We start from the raw sequence: 11,368 nt of genomic DNA on the forward strand, positions 1-11,368 counted from the left end.
TGCTTGACTGAGGGTGAAAGCTGCAAAACGCCGGGCGACTCTACAGGTGCTCGACTTGTTTCTGTGTGTTTCAGAGAGAATGTCTGTCAGTATTAAACGTCTCACACGAGGAGTCGGCATGAGGGCAGAACATGTTACAAGACAGTCGAAGCGTTTGATATTTCTGAGTCACCCAGCTCCAAACACCTTACTTAGAGATGTTGCGTCTGAATTAATTGCTTTATTTATTCTTGCATAAGAGATATTCATGTAGAAGACGTGCAGCTTCCTTTGCAGAAACTGTTGAGGATTAAAAAGTGGATTTGAGACACCGTGACGTATTAAAAGGAACACTGGTTTGTTTTTAAGCATTAGCTCATGCCAGCTCTCTTTTGTCAGATCCAGGGCTTCTCCTGGTAATCTTCTCAGCAGCCTGAGCTTTCCCTGCTATCAACCTACTTCCCGACTCCAGATGTGCTGTCAGCCTGTCTGCTTACCGCCTGGCCCTTTGTGTCAGACGGATTAACAAAACCACAGTCAGCACTCACACTTTAGCATCACTGCTGGGTTGTTTCTCAGAGGCCATCAGATGCACCTTAATGCCAACACTACAAACAAGAACAGGTCAATCATTTACAGAAATTTTGTTAGTGACTTTCCTGAAAACTTCTAATATGTAAAAGAACCTAAACCGATCGGTATTGACCTGTTACGCATGCCAGAAGCAACGACTGTTTTGATTTAAGTCAAGTTTTTAAAAACACGATCATCCTGAACTTTTCTCTGCTCCTGTTTCTGCTCTGGAGGAAGCAGCTGACACGAGCACCTTTTTGTAACAAAAGAAAATGGGCAAGGTCTTGTTTTTAAAAATCCTCTTTTACCAGAAAAATATAAAGAAACAGGAAGTGACATGAATGCAGAAAGCGATGGATTACAGCCTACAAACTACAGAGAAATTACAAAACAAACTTTGTTTGTATTTATGTGAGAATCGGAGGAAGAAGATGAGATTAGACCACGAGGACATGATGCTGTGTTTGAGTAATGAATAATTTACTCTTATTTTACACTATTTATTAATACATTTTCTAATTTTTTTGTTAAATAATGAATGCACTTCTGATTTAGAAGCCTTTGTGTTTTGAATTTTTTTATTTTCATGGCCAAGTTGTCGCAAATATTAAGTTATATTATCATTTAATAATTAATTTCTTGTTTTCTTCCTTTGTGGCGACTGATAGATACCCAGTAGGGGGTACACTGGTTTATATTGGTAGTAATTTGTTGGCTGTAATCCAAGATTTTCTATTAAAAAAGCACCACAGGAGAAATCATCACTACTGTTTTGTTACGTCTGTGTTGCCTCTTGTTGTAAATTTTGTACAGTTTGGAACCAGTAGATCGTCCCGTTTCATGAGCGCTATTTATTATTGCCATGTGTCTTTGAAAAAGATGTAAAAGAGAGCACTGGAATTATTCATTTATGCCTTCTGTGTAATGGTATGAACTGTGTACAGTTAAATCTATATGAGGAAAATAAAGCTGAATTGTCTTTGGGTTACCCTCGAGTGCTTTTCTCTTTAATCCGCCAGGCTCATGGTGATGAATGTGCCAGTTAAGAGTTTCAGCTAGACTTTATCCTTAATATAACTAAAGAAAAATGCGTCCTGTTGGTGTTTTTATTATTTTGCCTTATCGAAACACTCTTAGAGCGAGTTAACCCACAAATTCATTTACCAATTGAGAGCATTTACCACACACTTAGGCCTCTATTCAATTGTGGAGATGCATTTAGTACCACCAACGGGCAGTGGTCAGTCATTTAACAGTGATCGATGCTGTTTTCCTCTCTCGCTGTGCGAGTGGGGGTGACAAGAAAGATGCATGAAGAGAGACAATGAGGAAGGAAAGAAGGAGGGGAAATAAAACAAGCGCTGAAACAGATGCCTTGCTGGCTGTTTCTCTGATCCTTTCAGTGCTAAAGAGACGCAGGGGCAGACTGCAGCGCTGTCAAATCTACCCATAATCCCCGGACTGTTAACCAATTGTGTGGTGTTTACGGAAATATGGGCAAATGTGCTAGCAGGGGCAGGTCTAAGAGCAGAGGTTTAGGGGTGCTGAGCCCACGGAGAGCCACTGGGCCAGGTGTGATAAATTTCACTCTTTTGTACATTTTAACAAGATTTTCATAGAAAGGTTTCTGAAATCACAAACTATGCTTTAAAAAGATACTTTGTAGTTTTTACTGTTAATTTCCAGAAACATCTATCGAAATGTTGTTGAAAATGAATGAAATGATGCCCAGGTGCTGAAAAATAATGTAACATATAACCATAAAAATCAGGTCTAAAATACACGGGAGCAGGTCTAACTCTCTGGGTGGCGCCACGTTGGACACCATATTTCCTTCTACGGGAGCCTGTGAGGACAAAATACATTTACGGATTTGTAACAAATGGTTACAACATATTAGCCATTCATAAACGTTGTTTTTGGGAGACTGGTGCCTTCACACACGGGAACCATTACTTCCGTGAATTCGGACCAACACCGATTCATGAATGACGAGGCAAATTTGTACCATTTAAAATATGTTGGAATTGCAGGAAGGGGATAAGAAGGAGTTCTTTTTAAAGAACTAGCTCGGATGTCATTTAGGACTGATGAGATAAAAGCTAATCTCATTTTTGAGAAAAAAAGTGTTAATATATTGTTGACCCTAGCCAAGCTTAGCCAAATCCTAAATGTATTACTGCTACCTTTAAAAAGCTCCAATTTCCAAAAGTGTACAGTAGCTCATGCAGTTATTTTATAAAATGCTGCACTGCTGTGCACAGAAAGTTTATTTACCAACATAAATGAATGGGAATTAAAACAGAAGTATTGGAAGTTTTTCAAACAAGACCATTGTTAAGTTTAGGAAAAACAGAGCATTTTAGGTTTAAATCAGTGATTCTAAAGAACATGACCTGGTAAGACCCAGAGTGCACTACAGAGGAATTTAAGTGGTAAACAATACAGCACTTCACAGACACGTGACAAGGTAGTCATTTTCAGTCTTCTTCTTCTTGCTGCAAATCATTTGTAATTTTTTTCTAACTACACCAGATGTTTCTTTGACTAATGCATGAAAGAATCTTTCAAGGTTTTGTCCCTGAATGTAAGAACACATGCATTGGATCTATTGCTGCACAAAGTGAAATGTTGAGATGATTAAAACAAAACTTTCTGCAGGAACTCCACTTGAGCTTTTCTGACTAAAATTAGAGTTTGGTATTTTAATAAGTGTTGCAGGTGTGTTCTGGATGCATGTAATGTGCTATTTTAAACACATTTTAACACAATTCAATCAGTTATGTGGGTTTATATTATGTTTTTGAAGGTTTCAGCTTAAACTCCACTACTCCAGCATCTTTTGTGAAATAAAAAACTTAATTTGTTCAATATTTCAGCCACTGGAGCCTTTCTCAGCGTCAGCCCCCTCCGAACAGGGGAAAGTGCCGCTGGACAAGGAATAAGCTGCGGTGCTGGCTATAATTAAAGCAAATATATTGAAATAAAATGAATTATAACGAAACCACACCAAAACTTATGAAACTCATTTCCATGCAGGAATGTGGTGCATTAATCTGAGTGTAACCCAAACCTAAGTGCTATCGATTCCTTTGTTTCAGCTATTGTTTAATTTTTTTCTTTTGCATTATATAAACAAAAAGCAAACACTCAGTCTCGTTTAGGTGTTTGCATAAAACGCCACAAATTGAGCTGATTTTTATTTAAGCATTGATTGGCTGGGCTATGGGCATTAATGGATAGGGTCTAATAGAAGTGGCTTACAAAGACAAAGAGCCACACGGACAGTTAGGATAATTTACATGCCACTTACAGCGCTAGTATACAAATAAATCTGTGGAAAATCCACCACTGTTGCTTTTGCGAAGATGACAAACACAAGCACAAATACCATTATCATCGATCGCAAGGCTTTTATTTCGAACTTCCTAAAGGAAACTGCTTCTTTTCTCCTTCTATGAAGCAAACTGGAATAAAAAACATGCAAACAGAGAGAATGTGTTTTGGACCCAAAGTCAATCTCAGTGCTGAGAAAGGAAATGTTTCTCCTCAAACAGCTTCCTCCAACCCTGCAGCACACAATGATCCAAACGACTGAGCGAGTTTTGAAGAGGAGCTGGAGTCAAACGGGATTGTCAGGGACGTCATCGAGGTTGGAAGCTGTTCCATACAGAAACACAGACGTTTTCACTGAGATGTCCCCAGGAGACCACACTGATGATAGTGTTCATACAGGCATGACGTAATTACAGAACAATAGTCCTGATATTAGTGGATAGCTCAGTCGTGGGGTGGAATCTATGATTGTCTTTCAAACTTTCTCTGCATACTATTGGACAAAAAATCAACATGACATACAAACCTACAGATGTCAAACAACATGTCTGCCATACATTGTCAAAGAAGATGCAAAAAAAATAAGTTTTCTAAATAAAAGACTTATGTACCTTTATCTGCTCAACCCCAAATTTCAAAGTTTCCATTTGAAATGAGCTGCCACCATCTTTGCTGTTCTGCTCCGTCACTTCATCCCACCCACCAAACCGAGTGCTGTGATTGGCCCACAGAATCAGTAGAGCACTGTGATTGGCCCACCAAAATGGTAGAGTGCTGCGATTGGTCCACCAAACCGAAAGAGCACTGTGATTGGTCCACAGAACCAGTAGAGGTCTGTGATTGGTCCACCAAACCAATGGAGAGCTGTGATTGGCCCACATAACCAGTAGAGCTCTGTGATTGGCCCACAGAACCAGTAGATCGCTGTGATTGGCATGACAGAATACTGTTCAGGCCAGTGGTGGACCTGCTGTGGCTCCTATGGAGCGTGGCTAGACCAACATGCTGAGCATGCTACTATTATGGTCTGTATGGACGTCTAGGCCTGGGTTTTGTAGAAGAGGGAGAAAGAATTGAAAAGGGGCAAAGAGAAAACACAAAAAGGCATAAGGAATAAAAAACAATGTGCAGAATGCTGATGAACAAACTATAAAAAGGAAAATATTCCTAAAAATTAAAATTTTACACTTCAATACAATAAAAAACTGATTTTTATTTTAAATAAGACAAATTTGACCTGAAATAAACAAAAGCACTTGGTAAATTATCAAGGCAACATTTGTAGTAAAAACTCAGATAAAACTAGTACTTATGTAAGATATAAGAAAGAATCAGTCAGATGCTACAGATGCGCTTGATTTATTAGTCATCAGCAAAACCAAAGTCATGACCTTAGAAAGGGAGTCCTTGTAGCCTAAAAGTAATCAAAAACAAGTAGACGACCATTTCAAAGTGTTTTTCTCTACAGAGGAAATTATGATAAACAGTATGAAACAGTAGGGAAACTTTAGAGCTTGTTTAGATCAACATCCAGGGATTTCACCAGCACGAAAACCAAAGCAGCTGAGAGAGAAAGCATCTTTCCCCAGAAGACAAACAAACAAAAGAAAGGCTATTTGTGTTTGACAAAGCCCTTGGACATCTGAACCATGTCATTTGAACACAAACACCACAGTAGAGAGGTTTGACGATGCACAGGGCCAAGTTTGAAGCCATACCTCATCAAAAAACTGCCCATCAAACACGGTGGTAGAAGTGTAGTGATTCCAGCCACAAAACCTGCAGTCACACTTGGAGTTGACGAGAAAATTATCTCAAACATGAGTACACCTCTGTGAAATCATGTCCCCAAACACAACAGCTAATCTACAACTAGGGGAAAAGAATAAAGGTCTTGCAATAATACAATAAAAGTCCAGATGTCAAGCTGATATCTCTAGATTTATTTCATGTCACACGACTTCTTTTAATCTGACTGTATTTCTCTTTAAGGAAACTTTCTCCTTGGGCTTTCTTAAAAAACAAATAAAACCCATTTTAATGCCATTGCTTCAGTTTCATAAATCTCTTCTTGCGTCTGTGTTGCTCAGTGACACACAGTCATCACTTAATGGAACAATATGAATGGATTAAACTGAGTATTAATGGTAGAAAAACTGAATGTTTACGGTTCTCCTGCGTCCCTCGTTGAGCTGAACTCGTACCAATCGAGATGAAAGTCTGCAAAAGTAAACATTGGATTTCTTAATGCTGGGAAAAGCCTCAGAAAACGGCTGACATCACTGTTTTTTTTAAGTTTGTTTATCTTTTGTAAATGACTTTCATCTTCTAGTTGCTCAGGACTTAGATTTGTTTTGCGTTTTAGGACCATCCTAAAGCCATACAAAACAAAGCGTCTTTACTTTAAGCAGTTCTTAATCCCACTTAATTACCTTTCACCTGTATGTATAAAAGAAAAGGGAAAGCATAAATATTCAGAAGCAGCACTGAAGACTGTGTGGTTTGCAGAAGGAGGGAGCTGCAGTGTCAAAAGTGAAAAGCTTGAAGGAAAATTGAGGCTCCATAATGGAAGCATAATGGGCTTAGTGTCAGAGTCTCGCAGACGAGTCAGGAGGGAAACATGACTGCCGTCATCCTCTCTTACTTCAAACCAGCATAACGGGGGTTAGGAAAAAACCAGGAGACAACGCCAAGACCAAAACGTGCTTCAGAGGAACACCAACTGCCCTAATGGCTGGATGTGGATGGAATTCATAACTGGGAGATGGACCCCTCTTGCCTCTTTGTGGGATTGTGGAGCATCTCTTCTCAGACTCGCTTTGAATACTCAAAAGGTCTCATCAAAGCTCATATAGGGATCCTGCACACTGCAATTTATGAGCAGAAACGCATCAATTGTTTATTGAAGTGGGTTGCAAACAAACATTCAGAAGGAATAAGCGCTCCAAGTTCTCTTGTCCTTTTTGGGAGCATATCCATGCAGATATAGACTTATGAAGAGGTTCTTATTCAGCGAGGACCCCTGACGTGCTTCTGAATTTACAGCCAGCACTGTAAAACCGCCACCAGGACAAGAAGTGAATTTCAAGCAGTGTCCCTGGTGATGGCTGAGGAGGATTCAGTTCTATTGGATTTAACAGCATTTTCACAACAAATGTCGTTTCAGGACACTGCTAGAAAAACAGAAGCAGGTCCAATTCAGTCCACCTTCTAGTTCTGTATCAAGTGAATAATCTGCTTCTGTCCCAGAGCTGAGTGACTCCAACCAGACATGCTGAGACAGTTACCTAATGGCTGGTGTCAGAACAGACTTACAGACAAACACAGTGTCAGATAGTAAAGGATTAAGTTCATTCTCCTGGGCTGTGGAGAAAATCTGCTCTGAGATCCTCATGAATGTGTAGTTGAGAATTCGGGTCAAGGTTTAGTGTGTTTTCAGCTGTTGTGTGTGCATGTGTGTGTGTGTGTGTGTGTGTGTGTGTGTGTGTGTGTGTGTGTGTGTGTGTGTGTGTGTGTGTGTGTGTGTGTGTGTGTGTGTGTGTGTGTGTGTGTGCTTGAGCCAAAGCTTGGTGACAAGTAAAGAAGATTTAGATTCTGAACATGTGTCGGTTAGATCTGGAGAGCCTCCAAATCTCTCTGATATGACATCATCGTCCAGAGTAAAAGCTGTACATACAGCATGGTGTGTGTGTGTGTGAGGGTGTGGTGCCTTGATAGTGGCAATAAAACAATGATGTGGATGATGCAAATAAAACTGTGTTAAATATTTGGACAGCCTCACCAGGACCTTTGAAATATTTTAACTATCACTGTCCATCCTTTGCTTTCTTTGATGCATCAAGGCCATAAAAAGCTAGCCTGGCCAGCCATTCCAATGCTTCCTTATGGGAAGCAATGGGCTCGCTAATGCTCCCATTCAAATAACCCCACCCCTTGAGAATACTAACTGAGCCAATCAGCACTGAGCAGCGTATGTCACACACCGGCAACCTCAGTTTCTCATAAACAACCAAGACGGCGTCTGAAACAAGAGTTTGCTGTGGCTCTTTCCTCTGTTCTACAGTACAGGCCAAAAGTTTGCACACTTCTCATTCAATGTGTGTTCTTTATTTTCATGACAAAGGGGCCAACAAGTGTCAAACACCTCTGGGACCTCCTTCAAGACTGTTGGAGAACCATTTCAGGTGACTACCTCTTGAAGCTCATCAAGAGAATGCCAAGAGTGTGTAAAGCAGTAATCGGAGCAAAGGGAGGCTATTTTGAAGAAAATAGAATCTAAAACACGTTTTCATTTATTTCACCTTTTATGGTTAATTACATAACTCCACATGTGTTCATCCATAGTTTTGATGCCTTCAGTGAGAATCTACCAATGTAAATAATCATGAAAATAAAGACAACACATTGAATGAGAATGTGTCCAAACATTTGGCCTTTACTGTATATGACCTGGACATGTCTTTAAAACCACATGAAGATATGCGACAAGCCTTTCTTCTAAAGAAAGATGTTTGAGCCATCGCCAGACGTCATCTTTGACTACAGCTAAAAAACTACAGTGTCGCGCAATAAAGTCGTCATTTCCACCATTTTTCTGCCCGTTGTGGTGCTCTCTGCCTCTGAGTACCCAGACTCGTCCTCTTTGTGGAATAGACAGAGGGCAAGTCTGGCAGACCAGGTTAATAGAAAGCAGATTTCGGGAACTTTGACACACGATAAATAAATCTGTCTTCAATATTTATTTTTTGTTGATCTCTGTGACTTGATTATTTATTAGTTTAAGGAAAAGTATCATGCTGTTTTGAACCTTTCAGAGCAAGGATAGATAGAATTCCACCCATTTCATAACTAACCCTAAGATTCTAAGAAGAGCATCGCGGAGCATAAGAAAGCAGCTTTTGCAACACACCAGCAGAGGTGAACTGTCCATCGGGAACTCCAGGACAAAACGGCCCACTCTGCGATTCCTGAGAGCAACAGCCCCCCACTCCATCAGAGAAGCAGTTAACGAGCAGTTCACACACACACACACCACTGGACAGGGAAAAGGGGACTAGGACTAACTTCACCCCCACTTCACAATGGAGGCATCAGCGGAACGGTTTACTCACAAGCTGCATACAAGGAGAATCTCAGTTCTCATATCTCAGCTCTGCCATCGTCCTTGCTTCACAAAGTCCCTCGAGACTTCAAAGTTCACGTTTTTTTAATGTCATTCGCCATTAAACCAAAAAGAATGAAATCACATTAGATTTCGCTGTGTGATGTCACATATGATGTTCTCCTCATGTATGACAGCTATAAAAACACATTGTTGCACTTCTCGAACAATGCCAGGAGTAAGGTCACGTGTTGACATAATCTTAATTGATTAATCTATATACATGCTATATATCTATATAGACAGAAATCACCAACTGTCTATTTTTTAATTACCAGAGGTTTTACACAGAAACCATGCTGATTACGGTCTAGCCTTATGCTAGCTACAGAAATCGACGTGTCCCAGAAGCAGCTCACAGCAAAAATAGAACCTGATCCTTTCTTTAGCATGGCACTGCAAGCCGCTTCTGGGACGTGCCTGAAAATGTCCGCGTCGCGGCATTCCGCTGCTGTACCGCACCAACTATTCTTCCTGTGTGAGGTAGGGGTTATACCCAGGGGTGGGCAATCCTGGCCCTCGAGGGCTGCTATTCAACAGGTTTTAGTTGTTTACCTGCTCCAACACGCCTGATTATTAGATAAATCACCTGTTCAGCAGCTCATCAGGCTCTGCAGCAGCCTGTTAATCACCAGTAGATTCAAACCAGGTGTGTTTAAGCAGAGAAACAACTAAAACCTGCTGGACAGCGGCCCTTGAGGACCAGGATTGCCCACACCTGGGCTAGCCACTAGCTTGATGGTTAAAACCCCTTCACATAATTGACACAGAACGGCTCCTGGGCTAGCAGTTAGCAATAGGATTGTACTCTCCACTGTGGCCTATCTATGGGGTTGTTTTAATGAATGGCGCCAGTTTAAAGAAGTAATTTGTCTAAAAACCCACTCTAGTACTGGTGGTGGTTTATCAAGCGGTCTGTAAAATCACGGCCACATTCTAAGATGGTTTTTTTTAGAGCTCCTGAAGCGAAAATCCAATCATTTCTGCAGATTAAACTCTCCTTCAGGATGACTGAAATCCATGCACCTCTTGTAGACAAGGAGCGGGCACAGTGACACAAACCTGCCCCATCCAGCAAACTGCAGAACTGAAGAGAAGCTAAATCTCAGAGAGCAGAATGCATGCATGAGGCCAAAAACCACTTTAGGTGTGCTTTTCATGAGTAAATAATATAACATGCTCAAAACCTCCATAAGTGCATTTTGCATCTTTTTTTATGTATTTTCTTTTCTTTTAGAAACCCTACAGTTCTGAACAAACAACAAACAGCCAAATAAAGCTTCATTGCAGATTTTATTGATGACTGATGTCAAACTATTGTTGCATTATTTTCTATCTAACAGAACTGATTCTTGAATATGTCAGAGGCTCAATGTCCGAGCTCAGAGTCCGAGCCCCGGATTGGAAAACCTGGAGGGATTGTAATCTTTCTGGTTATATTGAACAGCACATTTTAAGAATGAGACACTTGAGTATTGGGATTTACTTGGGAATATCAGTTTTTGGTTTATTAATTATGGAAGTGTATTGCACTCATCCACAAGAAAATCAAAAAGCTTTGTTTTTCCAAATTAACAAGATCGTATTTACAGAAAAAAATTATCCCTCTGCAGTGCTAATGATGCAGCTCTACGGCATTATTGATTGGCTGGCTAATAGAGGAAGACAAACATATTTGGTTTGCCGAGTTCACTTTCACTTTGTTTTGGGATTGAGACACTATGTGAAATAGCTTCGGTCTCTGAACTGGATGGGCAGGAATTCAGCCTCTTAATATCTGCAGCACCCTCTGTTGATGATCAGCTCACTAATGGTTATCAGGTTCAAGCGGTCATCCTGCTACATTCAGAAGAGTATTTCGAAACCCTGCCCACCCTCTCTCGGCCGGCCGGCCAGATGGACATCTTCCAGGGCTGAATTATCGCTCCTGCCTGTCCAGTTCAGAGACAGTAGCTATTTCACACAGTCTCAATCCAAAAACAAAGTGAAAGTGAGTTAAACTCAGCAATCGAGACATGTCGCAGTTGCTCTATACGCCCGTCATATTGCCACAGAGCATCATCAGCACTGCAGAGGGATTCTTTTATTTTTTTCTGTTAAATTTATATCATTTATTTGGAAAAAACAGAGCAATTTATTTATTTATTTATTTTTTGTGACTGAATGCAACAATGCGCGTACATAATTAATCGACTAAAATTTGAGGTTTTCCTCACACCGATGCAACAATACCCTACAATAGTCAATAAGAGGTCAGGTTTATAAATTCTCAATTTATCCAAAAATCATCATATTTGAAATGAGACAGTGAAGAGACTG

The sequence above is a fragment of the Nothobranchius furzeri genome, chromosome 8 (genome assembly GCF_043380555.1).
Source record: "Nothobranchius furzeri strain GRZ-AD chromosome 8, NfurGRZ-RIMD1, whole genome shotgun sequence".
NCBI lineage: Eukaryota > Metazoa > Chordata > Actinopteri > Cyprinodontiformes > Nothobranchiidae > Nothobranchius > Nothobranchius furzeri.